General features: G+C 45.6%; 1 protein-coding gene across 2 annotated transcripts in view; it reads left to right on the top strand.

Moving 5' to 3' along the window:
- SYT2 (synaptotagmin 2) overlaps positions 1-23,349 on the top strand; it is a 1,362,149-nt gene that overhangs the window by 666,800 nt on the left and 672,000 nt on the right. The gene's annotated exons all lie outside the window — the stretch shown is intronic.

Here is a 23,349-nt window from a genome sequence, read left to right on the forward strand (position 1 = left end):
GGGGTAGATCTCTCATTTGCAGCTGCCTCTCTCTGGAATGGCCTCCCTGCCCCTCTCAAATTTGAGCAGACCACCTGAAGTTCCGGAAGCAGCTCAAAATGTTCCTCTTCTCCTGTGCTTTCTCTCTCTCCCTCCCCTGCTGACCTACCTGTCTGATGGACCGACTGGTTGCTTGGCTACCCTCAGAGTCATACTGAGTCCAGGCTCTTTCTTGATCAGTCACCCTTGCACTGCATCCAGGCCTACCATGTACTTAGGGGCTGTAATTGTAACCCTACAGTCCCTTGTTCTCCTTGAACTACCCAGAGCTGAGCTGCACTTACTCAGAGCATTACTGCCCTGTTTCCCCCTCCCCTCTTGCTTGTACTTCCCCCCTACTTTTGACCTTCAATTTCTCGCAGTTGCTCGATCTGAATGACACAAGGCTCAGTAAGATTGTTTGTCTTGTCCTCCTTCTGTCTTCCCTCCCTTGTCTTGTCGTGCCTAGAAATATTTGTGTACAGGCATGTTATAAATGACTTATATCATATAATTTTTATCACAGATGCCCAGAAAAATATACAATGCCGCATTAAGAAATGGCGAGACTGGTAGTACCCAAATGCCAGTCTAGCCAGGTCCTCAAACTTAGCAGGACTGCTTTATCAGAAATGCGGAGTAAAAAAAAAAAGTCATACTAAACTGAGGAATGACTAGACTGACTGCACCAAAATGACTCTAGCCACCAATACCACATATCATGCCTTCTTGGACTGCCCATGGACAACCATTATGATTTAACACACAATCCTGCCACCCACACATCCCCTCTCCCTCCCACCCCCTACCCCAACCTCCAAAAACAACTCCTTGGCACAGAATTACCTTCACGTCCCTCTTCCTTGACCCAGAGCTTACATATTGGGCTCCTTGCCTCATGGGTAAGTACTTGGATGAGGAAGAGTTGGACTAGGAGTAATGAATATTACAGGTAGAGGAGTCAGGCATTACCTCCATGCACCTCTACCTCATCCCAGTACTTGTGTATGAGGCAGAGCGCCTCATACACAAGTACTGCCTCATACACAAGTACAGGAACGAGGAAGAATAGAGCTAGGAGTAATGACGCTTACCAATAAGTAATCAAGGCATTAAACACAAGTAGTGGTGCAACACCATTGAGTTTACTGGGTTTCAGCACCCCCCCCCTGCTGAAATTTAGGGCTATGTTGACTCAAGCTGGCTGACATTCAGAGCAGTTGCCAGACAGAACGGGACACGTATGTTAAACGGCACCTGGGTTTTGCTGTTAACAAGAGCCCAGCTATTACTAATGTAAAGCATTTCACTGTTAGTACCTGCATTCAAACACCACATTGTATAGGCAATTTAAATTGTGATGTGGATTTAGTACTTGAATGCCAGGGGAGTGATTAGAAAGGTAGAGAGGGAACAGGAGACTGCTCATTCTCACAGCAGTCCATAAGTGGGTGCTTTCAGACTTACAGTCTTGTAACATTGAAGTTGCACTAGAATAGTCTCATTAAAGTGCGTAAAGAAGTTAGATGTCCCCACACAAATAACTTTGCCCCTCCCCCACCACCTGTGAAGTTAGCGCCTCTCCCAACATTTGAAGGATCTGCCCCTTGAAATGTAGGTTTTGTTGCTCCCCTGAACACAGGCACACACACAATTTACCATACACACACACACACACCCAGCCATCCATACATTTAAGTGTGCACTCTTTCACCATACAGGCACATCCAGTGTGCACCCTTTCACCGAACAAGCACACCCAAGCAGTCACCCATAAATTTAAGTGCGCCCCCTTTCACCATAGAGGCACACCCACCCAGGCACCCACCCATACATTTAAATGTGCACCCTTTCACCATACACTGACACAGGCAGCCACCTATACATGGAAGTGTGCAACCTTTCACCATGCAGGCCCATTCAGGCAGCCACCCTAAGTGTGCACCCTTTCAATGTACACACACACACACCCGTCATAGGGTTGAGGGGAGCCCTATTACTTCAAAAAGGAATTGTTTATTTTTGAAGTCACTCTGACTTCATAAAAAAATTATTTCTGTTAAGGACTAAACTATAACAGAAATAATTTCTTTATGAAGGCAGAGGGACTTCAAAAATAAACTATTTCTTTTTGAAGTCATAGGGCTCCCCCGACCCCATGAAATGGAGGCCTCCAGCCTGGGGTCTTCCATGTAATGGGGTTTGGGGATCCCTCAGACTTCAAAAAGAAAGTTTCTATTTGTACACACTCTGCCTTCATAAAACATTATTTCTGTTACAGAAATAATTTCTTTATGAAGGCAGAGTGAATTCAAAAAGAAAAATTAAAAAATTAAAAAAATGTGAAAAAATATTTTTTTCATTTGTTTTTCTCCAAGTGGGGTCCCCTCCCAGGACATGTGCTAGAAGGGCCCCCTGCACCGCAGGGGATGCGGGGCTCTGTTACGCCAGTGCATGTCTCTGAAATTTCACCTCTTTCGCTTTAGCCCTGACCATATGTGCACAAATTCATGCTGGTGGTCGTGTACCGCGTAACTTGTAGGATTCTGCGATAGCCGCTACCATCCATCTGGCTATGGATGCCTTGTATGGTTGCATCCATGGAGATGCACCCTCAAAGGTTATGAATAGGGCATCTGACATTCTACACATGTTTGGTCCTGTCCAAATAGAAATTCAGTGCTCTAAGCACATCTAGGAAATCCAACACTTTATCCGCCTCCAAGGTGGGATTCGGATAAAAATATTGGAAGGAACCCCGGGTTTGTCCTGAGCATTACCTTATCCTTATCAAATATTGTGTATGGCTCATTATTCTCTAGTGCCTGAATTTCACTGTCCCTTCGCTCTGATGTGAGGGCTACTAGTATAGTTGTCTTCTACATCACCAACATAATGTTCCTGTATACGGTTAAGTCCATCATGTGCACAATAAAAATCAAATAAAATCTTAGTGGACACCATTGGCTTAAAGGGTTTATGGGCCAGAGCAGCAAGAACAATATTTAAGGCCCATATTGGGTGTCGCAGAGATATAGGAGGATATATTCTTGTAAGCCATTGAAGACTCCTCTTTACTCTTGGATTAGCTGATGATACCAGAATGAAATGGTGTTTAAGGTTTTAGACACATGATTCAGACAAATGAATCACGCTTAATTTTTAAGCATTTGTTATATATGTTGGTGTTTTATGAACATTAAAATATGTATATTTTTTTCAAAAACCATGCATCCGCACCTATCTCCATGTTGAATAAGTGTGTGTAAAAGTGTCAGGGGAGACTTGAAACTACCTTCTAGCTGGAAGGGAGGAAGGTGTTTTGTGGAATATTGTATACATTATATTTTCTAGTCCTCACCCACACTGCCCCTAAAAAGAGGACTTTACAGTTCTTTATAGCTGATGTTAATGGACAACCCTTTGGTTGGTAGAGCAGACATTGTTGTAACATGGAGAATGTAAACATAGTCTCATTTACAGACAAACAATTTAAAGGTTTTTTTGATCTGCCGTCGATATTATGACAACCCACAAAGGCAGCGCCCACGGGCACACCATCTAATACGAACCATTTTGATCTTTTGACCCAACAAAAAAAATAAATGATCCGTTCACAATCTCATGGCCAGCTAATGGTAGAATACCTCAAGTCGGGAGTGATCCCAGAGGGTTTGCAAGTTAAAAATATTCCAAGGTCTGTTCTTGGATGACCCTAAATTTATGGCCGATTTTAGCAGTGTAGTAATAAATGCTCCCGGGACTGGGTAATCCTTGTGATATCCATGGCAGAAGAGGAATCTAAAAAACAGAAAGAGGAATTAAACAACCTTGACAAAAAAATCCGAGAGGCACATTGTTTCTCCTTAGAAAGAGATAGCTATAATGGCACATGATTGACTAATTGTTTTCTAATCTTGACAAATAATGAATTTGGTTGTTATCATGTATATATACCAGAATGAAATGGTGTTTAAGATTTTAGACACATGATTCAGACTAATGAATCGCACTTAATTTTTAAGCATTTGTTATATGTGGGTGTTTTATGAACATTCAAATATATATCTTTTTTTCAAAAACCATGCATCCGCACCTATCTCCATGTTGAATAAGTGTGTGTAAAAGTTACAGGGGGAGACTTGAAACTACCTTCTAGCTGGAAGGGAGGAAGCTGTTTTGTGGAATATTGTATACATTATAGGACTTTACAGCTCTTTATAGCTGATGTTAGCTGATGATAGCGACACATGTTCAGAGTTCCTGTAGGCACCTATGGCCACCAGATAGGTCTTACATGTAGCCACCTGCACTCCTGAGTGTGTGGGGTGAGACAAACAAGATAAGATGTTGTCTAAAGAACACAGGAGTGGATTGACATTATTGTCTTTCGCCCAGAAGCAACACCTTGACAATTTCCTTTTATATTGGGATCTATTCAACTCCTTTCTGTCCGGCTGAATGATTTGCACATTCTTCTGAGAGAGACCTAAGTAACCCGACATCAGCTTCTAAGGAACTCAGCCCTGTGGGCTACCTTCTCTGGGGCTGGATGAATCACTGCTTCCTCTAGTTGCTTTAATATGTGAAGATGCCCTGTATGTACATGAGTAGGCTCTTCGTGGGCTAGCTGAAGGAGCTCTCAGTACCACACTCACGTTGGCCATTGAGGGACTATCATTATCATCTTGCTATTTGTTAAGTTGCTGAGCTTGCGATAGAAGGATCTTTTGAATCAACGGAGTTGTCCGAAATGCATAACACCACATCCCATCTCACGGAATGTGAAACACATCTCCCAGGGAGTATGATATGATATGATAGGTTATTTATAATGAGCTTTATACCTAGAGGTTTCTAAGCACGGACCTGGGGATCGAACCTGTGTTGCTCTGTGTCGTATTGCTTCCAAGGTGAGCACGTTGCCGCTGTGCTGTCCTCACGAGACAGTATACACTCTGATCTGTACATCAGACATAAAGAGTACATTTTTGTGTTCTCCTGTGTTGCAAACAGGTCTACCTCTGGGTGACCCCATCATCTGAATACTGTGCAGAGCACCATTAGGTTTAGTTCCTATTCGTAGGATGTGGAACCTAGTCTGCTGAGTCTGTCTACTTCCATGTTCTCATCCCCTGGAAGATGCACCGACTGGCTTACTGCCCAGTTTCCAAGTGTCTACTGCTAATCTGCAGACAGTCAGGGACCTCGTCCACCCGACTTGTTTATGGAGTACATTGCTGTGTAACCATCTGTCATGATGAGGATGGTTGCGCTGCTTATGAGCCGCTGGAACGCTTTTAACGCTAGTGAGATTGCTAACAGCGCCAGGGAGTTCATGTGAAAGCTCTTTTCTTAAAGACTCCATTTCCTATGAATGGTAAAAGTGCTCAAGGTCACGTCACACCCCAGCCTTCTGAGAAGGAATCTGTGGTAATCATCACTGTATGAGGGGTTTCACAGAACAGAGCCCCCTTTATGACTTTGGACTCCTGCTTCCACTGTGAGATGTCCTGATGCAGAAAGGAGGGGATTGAGATGTTGTCTGATTGGCTCCCCTACTTCTGGTCCCATGAATTTGCGAAATTCATTTGAAGTTCCCTCATCTTTAGTCTGGCCAGTGGCACTGTGTGGACACACAACACCAACAACCCCAGAATATGCTGGTACCACCATGGTGACGTGGACTGTCTCAATACAAAGAGATTGATTGCCAGAACAATATAACTGAACCTGTACGGGTTGGGAACTTCTTGTCCCATAGAGTGTCTGATCTGATTCCTAGAAAAACGAAATCTTGCGCAGGAGCTACCTCTGACTTCTTCAGTTTGATTGAAAACCCCAGGTCGACAGTAAATGAATCAGCCTGTGACATGAGGATGCCACCTTTTGTGGGGAACTGTCCCGAATGAGCCAGTCTGCGAGATAGGGATATATGTGGTGGCCCTCTATTCTGAGAACAGAGGCAATGGCATTCATTATCTTTGTGAACACACAAGGAGCAGCGTTCAAACTGAACAGGAGAACGTTGTACTGAAAGTGATGGCCCATTACAGTAAATCGTAATATTTGCCAGTGCACAGGCCAGATGGGGATATAAAAATACATGTCCTCCATGTCCAGGGAGCACATCCAATTTCCCATGCAGAGCGCCACGTCTATGTGTGCTGCGTCACCATCTTGAACATTTATACGAGGAGGAAAAAGGTTTAGTTATGGTAAATCCAGGACTACTCTCAGGTCAGCCTGGCACTTCCTGTCCTGTGAATAGCAAATACTCTTGAATAGTAGCCCAGACCAATCTCCTTCTGTACAACTTTTTCCACTGCTTGGCTGTGAACCAGAGTAACTTGATAGGAGAGCTGGTGATCAAATTTGAAAGAGGGGAGATGCAGTAGGGTAGTCGGAGGAAAGTGGAAGTCAAAACCGGCTGAAACGACAGAAATGAGTCACATGTCTTCAAAGAGATGACACCATGCTGAGGGTGAGTTGATAACACAGCTTCCCCCTCCATTTGTCTGAACCTGGCACCCAGAGCCTGGTTTGTAGCCAATGTAGAGTGGGGACCAAGGCACACCTTTTTTGCTTCCACTAAAACATTCTTTTGCAAACCCCAACTTCCTGTTGCTCATGGTGAGGAGCAGGTACTGCCAAGAAACTCTTCAAGACCTAACATACAGTCGTGAAATGCTTTCGGCGAGTATGAAGTTTCTTCCTCATCATCTGTTTTTCCCCGAGGAGACTTTACTGCTTGAGCATTCAATCCTGTAGGCACATTGTGACTCATGTCTAGTGGCTGGGCGGACGCAGTAGGTGGGCCGCTACCAACACCAGAGGAGGCAATGGAGGAGGAGGCAGGGTGCAGGTGGAGGTGGGGGAGATGGAAAAGGAGGAGGCGAAGGCAGAGGTATCAGAACCAGTAGTTGAGGATATGGGTGCAGCACCAGCATCTGAACTTGTGGAACCACCTCCCTGATCACATTTTGCAAAATGCCTGTCACCTGTTGGGACTTCATTAGTAACATAAACCAGTCAAAGAACCATTCCTTAGATGTTGCTTGGGACGCTGATTGTCTCTGGGACACAGATGAAGCTGCCACAGACACTGGTTTATAAGTGGTGGAAGCAATTGCTGTCTAAGTGGTAGCAGCTGTTGGTGCGTAAGTGGCAGCAACTGTTGATGTCTAAGTGGTGGAAGCCGTTGGTGTTTAAGTGGTGGAAGGCCTGTCTGAAGATTGTCTGACCTGGTAGCCTCTAGACTCAGGTCTATGCCCTGATGGCAAACGATATGATGTAACCCAGGGAACAGGGCACCGCTCAACCTTTGAGTCACCAAAGGCCAATGGTGGATTACTGCCTAGATGAGGGACCCCCTCTGAAGGAGAGTATCCCACTGAGTATTGCGACTCTTCCCTGGGGAATGCTCTGGTGTCTCAATCTGTTTGGTCGCCATAAATGGACAAGGTCGAATTGGGTTACTCAGAGTCTGGTTGCTCGGTGTGAAGCACCGACCAGTAGGCTCTTTACTGTCTTCGAGACATAGCTCGGTATTGTGAATTACCTCAGATGTGGGTCCGAAAGGCTCAGTGCCCTCAGCCATGGCATAGGCCTGGTAGTGTTTTCGTATGTAGGTGCCCACTCAGGTGTAGACCTTGTAAGAGGATTCAATTCAACACTACAGCTAAGTCAACGCCTAGTCTATAATACTGAATGAAAACCCTTATTGATATATCTTTATGTCCAGTTCATGCGTTCTGGATGACTACCCCTATATAACACCCCTCTCTTGGAATCCCCCTGGCCCCACTGAGCCAAGAAGTAGTTCTGTTTTGCAAGTTAAAAGGTTTATTTGATAATTTAAAATATATATATATCCCACTTTATAATAAATTAATAATTGAATAGCACACTTAATCTGATATGATAAATATTAACAACGGAGAATCTGGCACTAGCACACTTCTTATAATCACTAATGAGTTGACATGAAATGGATAAGGTAGCACACTGGTAAATAGGAACAAAAGTATAATGTGGTAGAGGATGCTTTATGTAAGCTCAGGTGGATGCAATATTCAATGAATGCAGTACAGAAAATACTCAATGTGATTTCAACCAAACAATGTAATCACTTTTCTCTGGCAATCCCCTCCCCCCCTTGATGCAAGGCAAGGAAATGGAAGGAAAACACACAGTTCTCAGAAATGCAATCAATGTAAATCAGTTCACCCCAGCAAGCTTACACTACAGAAAACAGATAGGAGTTTTGAAAACACAGGCAAAATGCTTTGATATGTGCTAGCAATGGATGAGAAATATGCTGGAAATGCTTTTAATTCCCTTTCAGAGGTTCAGGGTGAGTGGTATCTAGTTAATACTAGTCCCGGCTCACACTAGCAATGATGCAGGGATAGTTAGCAGGTTAAACGAATTTCTGGCAAATGGAAGGCAAAACTGCTGTCTTTTTACACGTTGAGAAATTTGCAAATCGCGGCAAAATTTGCGGATGCGCCGAGCGCTATTACAGAGGAACCACAAGGACTATCTCTATCGTTTTGGGGTCCTAGGAAAGCCTAGGATCTCATCTTCCAAATGAAAGTTACTGCAAGTCTCTAGCACAAACGGTTGCGGAGATATGAGCGATTAAATAAAGGTCGTTTTTCAGATTTGAAATTTTAAAGTTCAAAAAGACAAGTGCAGCTTGCAACTAGAAAATGACAAGTGACAGCTTTACAACGACAGGTGACAGTTAGGAGACAGTTCTACTTAGATTAAAATAGGATTGAATTATATTATTTTAACTAGGAGATTGGTTCTGCACAGTTTTCTAGGTACTCACACTATATTCTTGAGTGAAATGGGCCTCGTCACGGATCTGGTCAGGGTTTTAAACTGGACTCTGGTCTGGTCTGGTCTGGCCTCTGCACTTCACTCAGCTCTCTGGGTCAGCTCTCTCTGCTGGTCTGGGTCTCTCTGGGTACAGCACTGCTTTCTCTCTGGTCTGGTCTCTTAGTTCTGGATAGATTGAAGTCTCTAGTTTGGCTCTCTGGAGGTTTGATGAATTTGAAGTCTGGATCTCTGGATGTTGTATGGTCCGGCAGAGTGCGTTGCAGCAAATGGAATTGAAGGTCCCTATCTGTCCTGTCTGTCTGATTTTATGTGTTTAGAATGTGGGTGTGTTCTAGCATCACTGACCCTACCTCTCTCTCAGCTTCTAATTGGTCAAACTTCCATTTATCATTTGATTGGGGAATGAACTGTGAGTCAGAGGGATGTCATTTTATGGCTTGCAGATAGGACACTCCTCTGTCAGATTGCACACATTCTATATTTGATAATAAAAGACATATTTCACAGTAACACAGTTGCTTGAAATTACATATACATGGTGTGGCTGAATTTAGCCATGTCTCTGTCCAAATCTGCTGTTTCTAAGAGCTTGCATTCAGAAATGGCACATAATTGACTTTTTAACTGATTTTTCACTTTCTGACATTGACCCAACTTTACATACATGTGTGCAGGGAGTATGGACATTAACTGATGAAGTTTCAGATTTTTAACATGCATACATTTAGAGTAATATCCACTTTTCCGCTGACACCCCCCTGAACATACCACCGGTTCTAAAAACCTCTTAAACTGTGGGCAGAAAAATCACAAGAATTATGGTATCATTTATAAAATTTTCACATGTCCGCTCTATGAGTTATTCATCTTTTTAAAGTTATGTTCTGGCTCCAAAGGGGTGTGGTTTCCTCTCAGCACAAGGTAGAAATACTGGTTTATCCAGTTCTGCCAAGCCAGCTTGCTCTCACAGGCAGTGCTCCTCCCCTTTCCTCAGGAGGAAGCCACTTTTTACGACCATTTACGACTCCTGCCAATAAAACCTTTGCCTGAGCCAGGACAGGGCTTTGTTCACTTTCCTGCAGAGCACAGGTAATTCAATTATCAGATAGATGGCATATCCTTAGTGTGAGCAGCAAAAAGGCAGCTAGGCCTGGGAACACAGCTGTGACTCAAGTTTCACTCCTGATGGGGGTAGTTGCCAGGCAGAATTCAGTTCCTTAAGCCAGTTTCAGATAAAATGTCACTTTTTGTTCCCCAGTTCCTGCATTCAAATAAAACTAAACATTTTTACATATGCAGCTAGAATGCTGATTCTAAGTGCAAAACTATGGCATTTCAACAGTTACAAAGGCATGTGACACCAAACATAGGTCACTCATTTCATCTAAACATTTTCGATTTTAGTGTCTTTAAATCCAGTGCAACTTAAACTGCTGACTCCATAGCAGTTTTGTTATAAGCACTGTTTTGGGCTCTTCATTTCCCAGATTTTGTAAGCACACAAAACCTCATTCTGCCAAATGTCTGCTGGTGTTCAGTGAATATTTTGCACATGTTGCAATGTTTAAAATAGACACTTTGGCTTGCCTTCAGAGAAACACAGGGTGGTTTTAAAACGCCGGCTTTTGGATAGTGGTGAGTACTGGTACTGCACCCATTTTTGGGATTTAAGAATGAATTCCCCACAATTCTAGGTTGCATTTGGCAATCAGCATTGCCATTCCCAATGGTTTCAGACTACTGTGCGGGTAGTCCAATGGTGGTTTTAGGCAGTGTCCTTCTGTGCCCATAACATCGGCGAAAATGGGTGGCAGCCTATTCTTCCTGCATTTCCCTGTGCATTTTCTGGGAAGCTCTGGCCATCATGATGTTTTCATGTCAGTACTGCACAGTTTTGAGGTAGGGCTCGGATGCATGGGTAAATACATCCCACAAGCCCCCCTCTTGCGATGGCCATTCGGTTTCACTGATGGGACTCGCAAGATCTGGGATGTTTCCTCATCTTCTTCCAATAGATGGCACAGTTCAGCATCTTTTCCTCCATCCGGTCGGATCGATCGGTTCTCCTCGCCGGTCCTGATGGGAATATTGGGTGGTACCCCGAGCCCGTTGCGTCTCAGCTCCCGGTCTCCGGATCGTCCTCCTTGGCCCGTCTCAAGGTTTTCTTTCTCCTAGGACGACAAAGGAAGAGCGGCAATACCTATTCATAGACGTTTTTCCACCACCGTTGAGATAGTGGGGCAGCATATGCATTTCATCATCACGAAACATTACATTCTTATTTTGAAAAAAAAAACAGTATAACTAAGAGACAGTTTCATGCAAATCACAATATTTTAGAGACTAGATGTGGTATGTTTTATGATTGGAACAGAATTAGTCTGAGACAGTACCCGCTAGGATTCCAGAGGATTCCTCCAGTTGTTGCAGAGTGTGCCTGGGATGGCAACATTTCAACTGGTTTATGTGGACCCACTTGTCTTCCCCCGCTGCCAAAGGACCTTTGGGGGTGTGGATTTTATAGGCCACAGGGGAGATCTTATCGACGATCTCAAAGGGTCCCTTCCATGTAGGCAAAAATTTGCGCTGCTTGGCCTGGTTCCTTTGGAAGTTGTATAGATAGACCCGGTCTACCACCTGATATTCCTTCCTGGAAGTTTTCAGGTCATAATGGGTCTTCATGCTATCAGCTGATCTTTCTAGATTCCGCTGAGCATAAGCAAAAGCATGTTGGAGGTGTTTCCTTAAATTCTCTACATACTCATGAGTAGTGGAGGCATTTATCAGTGTCTGCTCTTGGGTCCTGTAGAGCAAATGCTGAGGAAGCACCATCTTGCGCCCAGTCATCAACTCAAATGGTGACATTTTGGTTGCAGATGAAGGGGTAGATCTGATGGCCATTAGGACCAGAGGTAATCGGATATCCCAACTTGGCCCAGAATCTGCCACAAACTTCTTTAATATGCTCACAATTGTCCGGTTATATCTCTCTACTGCCCCAGAAGAAGCTGGTCTATAAGCAATATGCAGCTTTCTCTTGACCCCCAGTATCTCCCACATCTTTGTCATTACTTCACTGGTGAAGTGGCTACCCCTGTCTGACTCAATCCTTTGAGGTAGACCAAAACGGGAAAAGATGTGGTTAATCATCAAGGCAGCTGCCGTTTCTGCCTTGCAGTTTGGGGCTGGGAGACATTCCACCCACTTGGTAAACAAGCATGTCACGGTCAACATGTACTTATTCCCCCTAGCCGAGCGAATCACAGGGCCTACAAAGTCGATTTGTAAATCTGACCATGGCAGTGTCATCCCCCTCTTTTGGAGAGGCGCACGGTGCGTGAGGGATGATGGCTGAAATTGTGCACACACAAGACACCCCTTCAAGTATTGGTCGAGGTCCTGCCCCATGTGTGGCCAGCATGCAACCTCTCTTAAGATTTCCAATGTTGTGTGAAACCCCCTATGACCGGCAGTGGCCGCATCATGGGCGTGACTTAACATCAGGCTTCGGAATGAGGTAGGAACCACCCACTGATCGTGGCCAGCTTTGGATTTCCTTACCAGCAAACCGTCTTGAATCCGGAACATTTTTGGACATTTCATCAACACTCTTAGGTCCTCTTTCCCAATGTAATCGGTATCCGTCAGGGGAAAGTTCTCAGGGTCCTCAAGGTGCTGGTAAAATTTACCAATAATTGGATCCCCCTTCTGAGCAGTAATCAAATCAGCATCAGGGGTCTCCTTACTCCATTGTACAATTGAAAGGTCGTTGTGAGCATTTGTCTGGGACCTAGTGATGGCAGTGACCTGGATTTCCCCCAACAGGGACTCAATCTCAATGAGATCCCCTTGGATGGCCCCGGTTTTGGCCAGCTGATCAGCTAAGTCATTTCCAGTTTTGTCTGGTCCCTCTACTTTGGAATGACCCTTAATCTTCTTCCAATAGATGGTCATCCCATTCGATGTGACCAGATCATCAATGTTTTGGATCAACTTCCCATGTTTCAAGGGTTTGTTGTTAGCACATAACATGCCTCTGGTTTTCCAATTAACCAGGTGCTCCACGAACCCGTTCCGTACATAATCCGAATCTGTGATTATGACCAGTTCGTGGAGTTGATGCTGGACAGCAGTGAGGATGGCCTGATGCACAGCCATCAATTCTGCCACCTGACTACTTCGGGGACCAATTTTGTATCCAGCGGAGGGTTCTGGGGACTCATTCACCCATGCAATCCCTACGCCGGCCACCAGTTCTTTCTCCCCGTCGTTGTCAACATGGTAAGAGCATCCATCCACATAGACAGTGGGCATTCCCTCACACTTGTCCTCTTCAAAGACTTTGTGGGGGGAATTAAGGTATGCCTCCATGTTGTCCTTTATTTTTAGACTTTCGTCCTCGAGACAGTTTTCTCTGGCACAATCATGCAAGTCAGCCAGACCTTGCGCGAGGGGACTCTTCTTGTTTTGGCCATATCTGACTTCCACAGGAAAGCCTTGCATTGACAGAATCCAGGAAGTAATTCGGGAATTACTCACATTTCCGGCCCGGATTCTGTCACTTTGGAGATATTGCAGAGGCTGGTGTGGAGTCTCCACTATGATGTGCTCCCCCTGGATAAACGGGCGGTAATTCTTCAATGCCCACACCGTTGCCAGGAGTGCCTTCTCACAATCGTTGAATTTTTCCTCCACAGAGGATAAAGTTTTGCTCGCATAGGAGATTACTTTATTGACCTTGTCATGCTTTTGGTATAATACTGCCGTCAAGCACGTATCAGAGAACCCCGTCTCCAGGAAGAACTCCTTGTTTCTGACAGGGTAAGCTAGGCAAGGCGCTTGTGAGAGGCTTCTTTTGAGTTGTTTTACCGCCTTGGCTTGTTCTGGACCCCATTCCCACTTGACCCCCCCCTTCAGGAGATGAATCAGGGGTCTGGTGATCTCTGCGTAGCCCTCAATGAACTTTCTGCTGTAATTAGTCAGTCCAAGGAGGCTCCTTAGTTCTCGCAGAGTTGTGGGGTCTTTCAGTTTCTGAAGTGCTTCCACTTTCTTTTCCTGGGGACAGAGGCCCTGAGGAGTAATCTCATGCCCCAAGAAATTAACACGGGTTCTACACCACTGTGCTTTCTGAAAGGAAAGTTTTGCTCCGGCAGCCCTCAACTGTGTCAGAACATAACGGATCTCCGCTATGTGTTCCTCCACAGATGAACTTTTGATGAGGACATCATCTACATAAGCCAGGTTACCCCTCGCACCCAGGTCGGGCATGGCCTTATGTAGGAAAATGTTGAATTCATTACCGGAGTTAAGGTATCCGAAGGGAGTCCGGGTCCATGTGTACTGCTGGCCCCCAAAGGTAAAAGCCAGTTTGTATTGGTCCTCCCTGCTGACAGGCACGGTCCAGTATCCATTGGTCAGGTCTATTGCTGTGAATACCTGTGACCCCTGAATCTGGGCCAGCCTTTGGTCAATGTAGGGCAGAGGCCATCGGGAAGTATGGACCCGTTTGTTGAGCTCCCTAAGGTCGGCGCAGAGTCTCCACTGGCCGTTTGGCTTCAATATTCCCAGCACCGGATTATTGAAGGTGCTGTGGACTGGACGGATTATTCCCCGGGACTCAAGGTTCTTAATTATTTCAGTAAGGGACTCCATTGATGCGAGAGGCAAGCGATATTGCTTCACAAACACTGGGGTCATGCCAGGGTCCGTGGGGATTGTTGTTGTGTGGATGTCGGTACGACCACAGTCATATGAGTCTACCGCAAAGAGATCTTGGAAATCCAAGAAAACTTGTTTCAACTTTTGCTTTTGTTCCAGAGTCACACAGGCATCAGCTAGGTTGACTCTCTCTTCCACCATCTGCCTGAAGCCTGGAAAGACTTCTGGTTTGGCTATCTCCGCGGCCTCCTCCAGCTGGGTGGAGAAGTCCCTGGTCAGAGTGCTGATTTGGACCGGAGGCTTCAGGTGGGAAAGGCAGCCCTCATGGACCTGGAAAATCACCTCATCCCTCCTGAAGTCACACGTCACATCTTCCTTACCATAAGGGCAGGAAGTGTACACCAGGAAGTTCCCCCCATGCCGGGTAAAAATCCTGTCTGGTGTTGTATTGTCCTCACTGTCACTGTCAACACAGTCCTTGGGGATTGGTCCTAACAGTTCATTTACAAGATCAATGGAGAAATGTCGGTCATCAACCGCCATTCCAATAATGGTGCCTGCGGCTAGAGTAATACTCTTTAAGTCGCTGTTATCCACCTCTATTAGAATGGTGTCATGTTCTATGTTGACTAATGGAGTTGGGTTTACCCCCAACCCTTGCTGTTGGAGAGAAGCATTTAGATGTGTGTAAGCATCAGGGTTTTTCAACTCTTGTCCCCTTTTAACTTTCACTTCCAGGGAGAATTGTCGGGTCCTTTCTGGGATGGTGACTTCCTCTTTAACCTGAATTTCGACTGCATAAGGTAGCAATTGAGCTGACCTAAATGCTTTTTCTGGATCAACAAAGCCCATGGGATTATCCGCTAATCGGGACCAAGCTTTGAAGTTTATTAGGTCCAAACTAATGGCAAAGCGATTGAGAATGTCACTGCCTAAGTAAAAGGCGGCAGTGACGTCTCGCACGACCCAACATTTATGGACTATGCTCTTGTTGCCAATGGAGATTTTGAGCATACACCTGCTTGGCAGGAGATGTTTTGAATTGGGTGCTTCCAGGTACATTTCCCATTTGTCTATCAGTTTGAATGTGGGAATGGCTGGATCTTTTGGGAGTTGGCAGAACATGGCTTCGCTGATGAAGCTCTTACCGTTGCTCACACACACTCGAGCGAGAACAGAGTCCTTCCCCTCATTTAACTGAACAGGGATGAACAACTGCTCTCCAATTTGCTGAATATCAGCCAGGCTCTGAGCTGATTTCACATCTTTCTGGACTATAGGAGTGGGAGTTTCTGATTGTGGATTAGTATAGAATTTCAGAGTGTTTCCTTCCAGTGTGGAATACCACTTTAAACTGGGAGGAAGGTTGATTTTCAGAAATAGAGAGGACCCCCCATCACCAGTCTGTTGTCCTACTGCTATTACTGTCACATCTGGAATTTGGCTATTCTGGAAGTGAAATTCTACTTGGTCAGATTTTTGTTCAACCATGTGGCATGTGCCGTTTAAACTAACATGGTTGACACTCTGTTTTAATTTTATTGGTCGGCTAGTCTGGGTCCAGAGGACCTTGTTTACACAATCTATTAGGGGTGACAACCTTCTCAGGAGGTCATTCCCTAGTAAACAAGGGGTGCCCTCTGGGGTCACAACTATGACCGGGTGTTTCAACTTATGTCGCCCAATTTTAATGTCCAAATCTGCCGTCCCCTCGACAGGAATTTCCTTCCCGTCAAAGTTCTGCAGTTGTCCAGGAAGAGAGGTGAGAGGAATTTGGTAATTCTCTCCCCTTCCTGCATTCAGTTCATCAAAGGCCCTTCTGGACAGAAGGGTAGCTTGAGATCCAGTGTCCACCAGTGCCGAGATTGTACCCTGCCCCTGTACTTGTACCGGGGCATAATATCTTCCCTCCTTCTCCTCAAGGGGGCACAGATAATGTACATTTTTGGACAACTGGTGGGCTAACTTTCTGGTTTTGGACATTGCTAGCGAAGAGATTTGGGCAGAATTCTGTGGAGAGTCTTGGGAATCTGAAAGAAAAAGTTGGCAACTGGAGATCAGAGCCATTGTGGGTTCCCCTGGTTCTGGTTCTGGGCTGCCCCCCCCTTTTTGGAGGCAGTCCCCAGGATGGGTTTGAACCAGGGGATTTTCTTGCTGTTGGTTCTGGGATGAGATGGTGGGCAGCGGTAGCTCAGTCTCCACATCTCCCCAGTCTGGATTTGCATCCCTAGGGACCCATTTTTCTTTGGGGGGAGTTCCCCCCTCTCTGAAGGAGAAGATCCTTTTCCCAGGATCCTCTGAGGATCCCTCTCCCTCAAATTGGAAGATCTGTACCTCCTCCTCAAACTGAGTCTGTTTGGGTCTTTTGTTTCTCCTACCCCCCCTCTGCTCCTTAGGAGGCAGATTTTCAGGGGCAAGAGATTTTGTTTCCGGTTCCTGGGTTTCCAGGGGCTGTTTACAAGTGAGGAAGGAAGCTTCCTCCAAGGCTTTACACCCCCCTTCCCTTTGTGCCTCCTCCCTGGGAACCGGTGAGTTATCGGGGTGCTGCCCCTGTCATTGTTCTGGGGCACCAGGTCCAGAGTTGGGTGCGTTCTGCGCCGGCATGCCCATCTGAATGTTCTGCTGAGCCCTCAGTATGTGCCCCAGATCCCGCGCCATGTTTTGAACCTGGCGCTCTAACTGGGAAACCCGCTCAGGCTGATACGGGGCCCTGTTTTCTCCCCTGGGCTGATCCCGGGAAGGGTAGCTGTCCCTCCTCTGGTAATACCCCGGGTTGGGAAGATTTGGGTACCCCTCCACCCTTGGCCTCCCCTCTCCCGGATTCAGTGGTCTGGGCTCAGGGAATTGGGGAAAGAAGGATGGATGGTTTTGGGGCTGAAAGTTGGGTGGATACCTGGGGAAAAAGTTCTGCCCAGGATTTGAAGAGTTTCTGCCCTCCGGTGGGAAGTTAGAAGGGAAGTTCCCTGGGTTAGGTGCTTGGCTGGATCCCCCCCTTGGGCTGGAGGAGTCCACACATAACCCAGGATGGGTCTGTTTCCCTTGTAACGGGGACTTACATAATCAGGAGAGCGAGGGACCCCATTTGTGGGGCTGCCTCCCTGGCTCCCTGTCTGTGACTGGCCCGAGGACCTTCTGGGCCTAGCATTATTAGGTGCAGGTAGGTTTTTAGGCCCCCCCATCTCCAAATCTAAAACGGGGGTGACCTTTACCTCTGCCACCTTGGCAGCAGCAGGGGTGGTGTTGGCTTTGGGGTTTTTCTGGGCATTACTTTTGCTATCTATCGGTTTCTGCACCTCATAGATCCGGGTAGCCTGTTCAATGACCCAATCTAAGGATCTTTTCTCGTGAAAATCCCTCACGAGCTGGGTCATGATGTATTTGGGCAAGGCATGGAAAAACGTATTTATGAACTCTCTACTATCTGTGCGCACCCTTCTTGTGGTCTGTGCAAAAGCACGCTTTAACTCCTGCACAAATTCTTGTGGGGCCTGATCCTCCCCACATTGCAAATTGTAGGCTGCCTTGCGAGCCTCTTGAGGATTTCTGTGAACAGAAAAATGTTTCAGGATGGCCGCCTTATATGTGGACCATCTTAAATGATTTTGATCCTCCAGCCCCGCAAAGAAACTGGAGTATTCCGGGGAGAATGTCCACTTTACATTTTGAATACAGCTTTGGCTGTCCTTCAAATGGAAAGTCTCCATCATTTGTTCAAACAACTCTAAGTGCTCCCAAACAGAATACTTAGCGTTCTTATGGTAAGGCGTGATGACGCTCCTGATCGCCTTAATCTGCTTTAAGGGGTCCTTAAGCAAGGCCCTTTTTGCCTTATTGGCCTTTTTGGTTCGGGTAAGCCTTGTCCATTCATCCTCGGACTCAGAGGCACTGCTCCCAGAGGTTCCCGTCTGATCTTCCAGGTTTTCCCGGATTCTGCGAGCCTGGGAATGGCTGGCAGAATGTGGGGACCTGGTTTCCTGTGTCCTGCGCAGTTCAGAGGAGTCTTCAGATTCCTCCTTGCTGCCAGGATTTGATGGGTACCCCCTCCACTGACCTAACTGGGCAGAGGTTTTCAGGATGCCCTTAATGGGCCTACTCTCCTGGGGTTCCCCACTGAACTGTACTGTACTTGGGTGCCCATACCCGGATGTCCACCCCTCCATTCCTGAGTGGTACTGGCCTATGAGCCCCATACTTTTAGCTGGATAGTAATCTGCCATCCCTGTGGCCCTGTGCTCATGTGCACCAGGGGACATGGGGGTGGCAGAGTCCAGGGACTGAGAGGTATGAGGGCCTCTGGTACTAGGGCTCCTGAGGTTATGCTCCGGAGTTTCCATTTCCCAGCGAACCTCATCTCTATCCGCCCCTGCTCCCTGTTGCAATGCAAGAGCCTGCATTTGTGCCTTCAGTTCCTCTGTTAAGGCCTTACTCGACTCTATCAGTTTCTCCTGCATCGCTACCTGTTGCTGGAGCCTATCATTGTGTTGACAGAGGGCCTCATTCTCCCTCTGTGCTTCCTGGTTGGTCCTGGAGAACTGGGCCAGTCTTTGCTGCAGGAGGTTTACCTCCTGGGCAATGTCCCTATTGGCCTGCTCCTTTCTTGCTAGAGCATCTTCCACCCTTCTGGTGTGCTCTACCAAGTTCTGGTTTTCTTTTTGGAGATCACCCAGCCCCTGGAGGGCCAGGTGATTTTCTTCAATTTCCTTTTTTAAGTGGCAGACTTCCTGGCCTATGGCGTCTCTTTCCTGACTAAGAGCCTGCATTTGTGCCGCCAGGTCGTCCCTCTGCCTTTGAAAGGCACCAGCTTTCTGGCGTTCTTCATCAAACTCTGCCTGGGTATCCAGGTCTTTCAAGATCAGCTTGTTGCTCTCTACCTTCACTCTATCTAGATGACTTTGCAGGGTGGCTACCTGCTCCGTGCATGCCCTGTTAAAGTCTAATTGTTGCTCCAGCTTTTTCTGGCTCTGCAGTAAGGAGTCCAAACTGTCTTGGTGCTCCTTCTGCAGGGCCAGAAATCTAGTATCCTGTTCTATCTTTTCCTGTTGCAGTATATCCATATCCTCCTTTATTTTAGTGATGTACCGTCTGCTGTCATTTTCTGACTCCTGGCTCCTCTGCAGCCTCTGCTCAGAAGAGACCAGGTCAGATTGGACCTTCTCTAACACCATCTGTTGCCTATTTGCCAGATTTTGGCTTTCAGCACATCTATCCTGCATGTCTCCCATATATAGGTACAGGTATGCTGCTATCCTGGCAATCTTATTGTGTTCCTCTTTGGCTTTAGGAGCCATATATAGTTCACTCAGGGCCACATGTAATGGACCCTGATCTCTCCATAAGTCTGACCCTGTTTCAGTGACCTGTCGCGTGATGGCCTGCAACCAGGCATCCTGGCCCTGTTCGGTCCATTCACCTCTCACAAACAGCTTATGCAAGAGGTGCTCTCTGGCTATTTTCATGTCTACTAAGGTCGTCATTCTAGAGATTGGTCTCTGTCCTGACTTACAGAAGTTAGTATTTTATTTTTTGCAGAACAGAACTTTTCTTGGAGTGTCCCTTTTGAGGAATGCTTCACAGCGTAATGCAGCGTGGTGATCCGACCGGATGTATGTATCCCGTCAGTTAGCACACTGTATTAAGCTGCACAAGTGGTAAATCTAACCCAACGTCTCGGCTCGAGCCCCCAATTTGTAAGAGGATTCAATTCAACACTACAGCTAAGTCAACGCCTAGTCTATAATACTGAATGAAAACCCTTATTGATATATCTTTATGTCCAGTTCATGCGTTCTGGATGACTACCCCTATATAACACCCCTCTCTTGGAATCCCCCTGACCCCACTGAGCCAAGAAGTAGTTCTGTTTTGCAAGTTAAAAGGTTTATTTGATCATTTAAAATATATATATATCCCACTTTATAATAAATTAATAATTGAATAGCACACTTAATCTGATATGATAAATATTAACAACGGAGAATCTGGCACTAGCACACTTCTTATAATCACTAATGAGTTGACATGAAATGGATAAGGTAGCACACTGGTAAATAGGAACAAACGTATAATGTGGTAGAGGATGCTTTATGTAAGCTCAGGTGGATGCAATATTCAATGAATGCAGTACAGAAAATACTCAATGTGATTTCAACCAAACAATGTAATCACTTTTCTCTGGCAATCCCCTCCCCCCCTTGATGCAAGGCAAGGAAATGGAAGGAAAACACACAGTTCTCAGAAATGCAATCAATGTAAATCAGTTCACCCCAGCAAGCTTACACTACAGAAAACAGATAGGAGTTTTGAAAACACAGGCAAAATGCTTTGATATGTGCTAGCAATGGATGAGAAATATGCTGGAAATGCTTTTAATTCCCTTTCAGAGGTTCAGGGTGAGTGGTATCTAGTTAATACTAGTCCCGGCTCACACTAGCAATGATGCAGGGATAGTTAGCAGGTTAAACGAATTTCTGGCAAATGGAAGGCAAAACTGCTGTCTTTTTACACGTTGAGAAATTTGCAAATCGCGGCAAAATTCGCGGATGCGCCGAGCGCTATTACAGAGGAACCACAAGGACTATCTCTATCGTTTTGGGGTCCTAGGAAAGCCTAGGATCTCATCTTCCAAATGAAAGTTACTGCAAGTCTCTAGCACAAACGGTTGCGGAGATATGAGCGATTAAATAAAGGTCGTTTTTCAGATTTGAAATTTTAAAGTTCAAAAAGACAAGTGCAGCTTGCAACTAGAAAATGACAAGTGACAGCTTTACAACGACAGGTGACAGTTAGGAGACAGTTCTACTTAGATTAAAATAGGATTGAATTATATTATTTTAACTAGGAGATTGGTTCTGCACAGTTTTCTAGGTACTCACACTATATTCTTGAGTGAAATGGGCCTCGTCACGGATCTGGTCAGGGTTTTAAACTGGACTCTGGTCTGGTCTGGTCTGGCCTCTGCACTTCACTCAGCTCTCTGGGTCAGCTCTCTCTGCTGGTCTGGGTCTCTCTGGGTACAGCACTGCTTTCTCTCTGGTCTGGTCTCTTAGTTCTGGATAGATTGAAGTCTCTAGTTTGGCTCTCTGGAGGTTTGATGAATTTGAAGTCTGGATCTCTGGATGTTGTATGGTCCGGCAGAGTGCGTTGCAGCAAATGGAATTGAAGGTCCCTATCTGTCCTGTCTGTCTGATTTTATGTGTTTCGAATGTGGGTGTGTTCTAGCATCACTGACCCTACCTCTCTCTCAGCTTCTAATTGGTCAAACTTCCATTTATCATTTGATTGGGGAATGAACTGTGAGTCAGAGGGATGTCATTTTATGGCTTGCAGATAGGACACTCCTCTGTCAGATTGCACACATTCTATATTTGATAATAAAAGACATATTTCACAGTAACACAGTTGCTTGAAATTACATATACATGGTGTGGCTGAATTTAGCCATGTCTCTGTCCAAATCTGCTGTTTCTAAGAGCTTGCATTCAGAAATGGCACATAATTGACTTTTTAACTGATTTTTCACTTTCTGACATTGACCCAACTTTACATACATGTGTGCAGGGAGTATGGACATTAACTGATGAAGTTTCAGATTTTTAACATGCATACATTTAGAGTAATATCCACTTTTCCGCTGACACCCCCCTGAACATACCACCGGTTCTAAAAACCTCTTAAACTGTGGGCAGAAAAATCACAAGAATTATGGTATCATTTATAAAATTTTCACATGTCCGCTCTATGAGTTATTCATCTTTTTAAAGTTATGTTCTGGCTCCAAAGGGGTGTGGTTTCCTCTCAGCACAAGGTAGAAATACTGGTTTATCCAGTTCTGCCAAGCCAGCTTGCTCTCACAGGCAGTGCTCCTCCCCTTTCCTCAGGAGGAAGCCACTTTTTACGACCATTTACGACTCCTGCCAATAAAACCTTTGCCTGAGCCAGGACAGGGCTTTGTTCACTTTCCTGCAGAGCACAGGTAATTCAATTATCAGATAGATGGCATATCCTTAGTGTGAGCAGCAAAAAGGCAGCTAGGCCTGGGAACACAGCTGTGACTCAAGTTTCACTCCTGATGGGGGTAGTTGCCAGGCAGAATTCAGTTCCTTAAGCCAGTTTCAGATAAAATGTCACTTTTTGTTCCCCAGTTCCTGCATTCAAATAAAACTAAACATTTTTACATATGCAGCTAGAATGCTGATTCTAAGTGCAAAACTATGGCATTTCAACAGTTACAAAGGCATGTGACACCAAACATAGGTCACTCATTTCATCTAAACATTTTCGATTTTAGTGTCTTTAAATCCAGTGCAACTTAAACTGCTGACTCCATAGCAGTTTTGTTATAAGCACTGTTTTGGGCTCTTCATTTCCCAGATTTTGTAAGCACACAAAACCTCATTCTGCCAAATGTCTGCTGGTGTTCAGTGAATATTTTGCACATGTTGCAATGTTTAAAATAGACACTTTGGCTTGCCTTCAGAGAAACACAGGGTGGTTTTAAAACGCCGGCTTTTGGATAGTGGTGAGTACTGGTACTGCACCCATTTTTGGGATTTAAGAATGAATTCCCCACAATTCTAGGTTGCATTTGGCAATCAGCATTGCCATTCCCAATGGTTTCAGACTACTGTGCGGGTAGTCCAATGGTGGTTTTAGGCAGTGTCCTTCTGTGCCCATAACATCGGCGAAAATGGGTGGCAGCCTATTCTTCCTGCATTTCCCTGTGCATTTTCTGGGAAGCTCTGGCCATCATGATGTTTTCATGTCAGTACTGCACAGTTTTGAGGTAGGGCTCGGATGCATGGGTAAATACATCCCACAACCTGG

The sequence above is a fragment of the Ambystoma mexicanum genome, chromosome 13 (assembly GCF_040938575.1).
Source record: "Ambystoma mexicanum isolate Mex_15411 chromosome 13, UKY_AmexF1_1, whole genome shotgun sequence".
NCBI lineage: Eukaryota > Metazoa > Chordata > Amphibia > Caudata > Ambystomatidae > Ambystoma > Ambystoma mexicanum.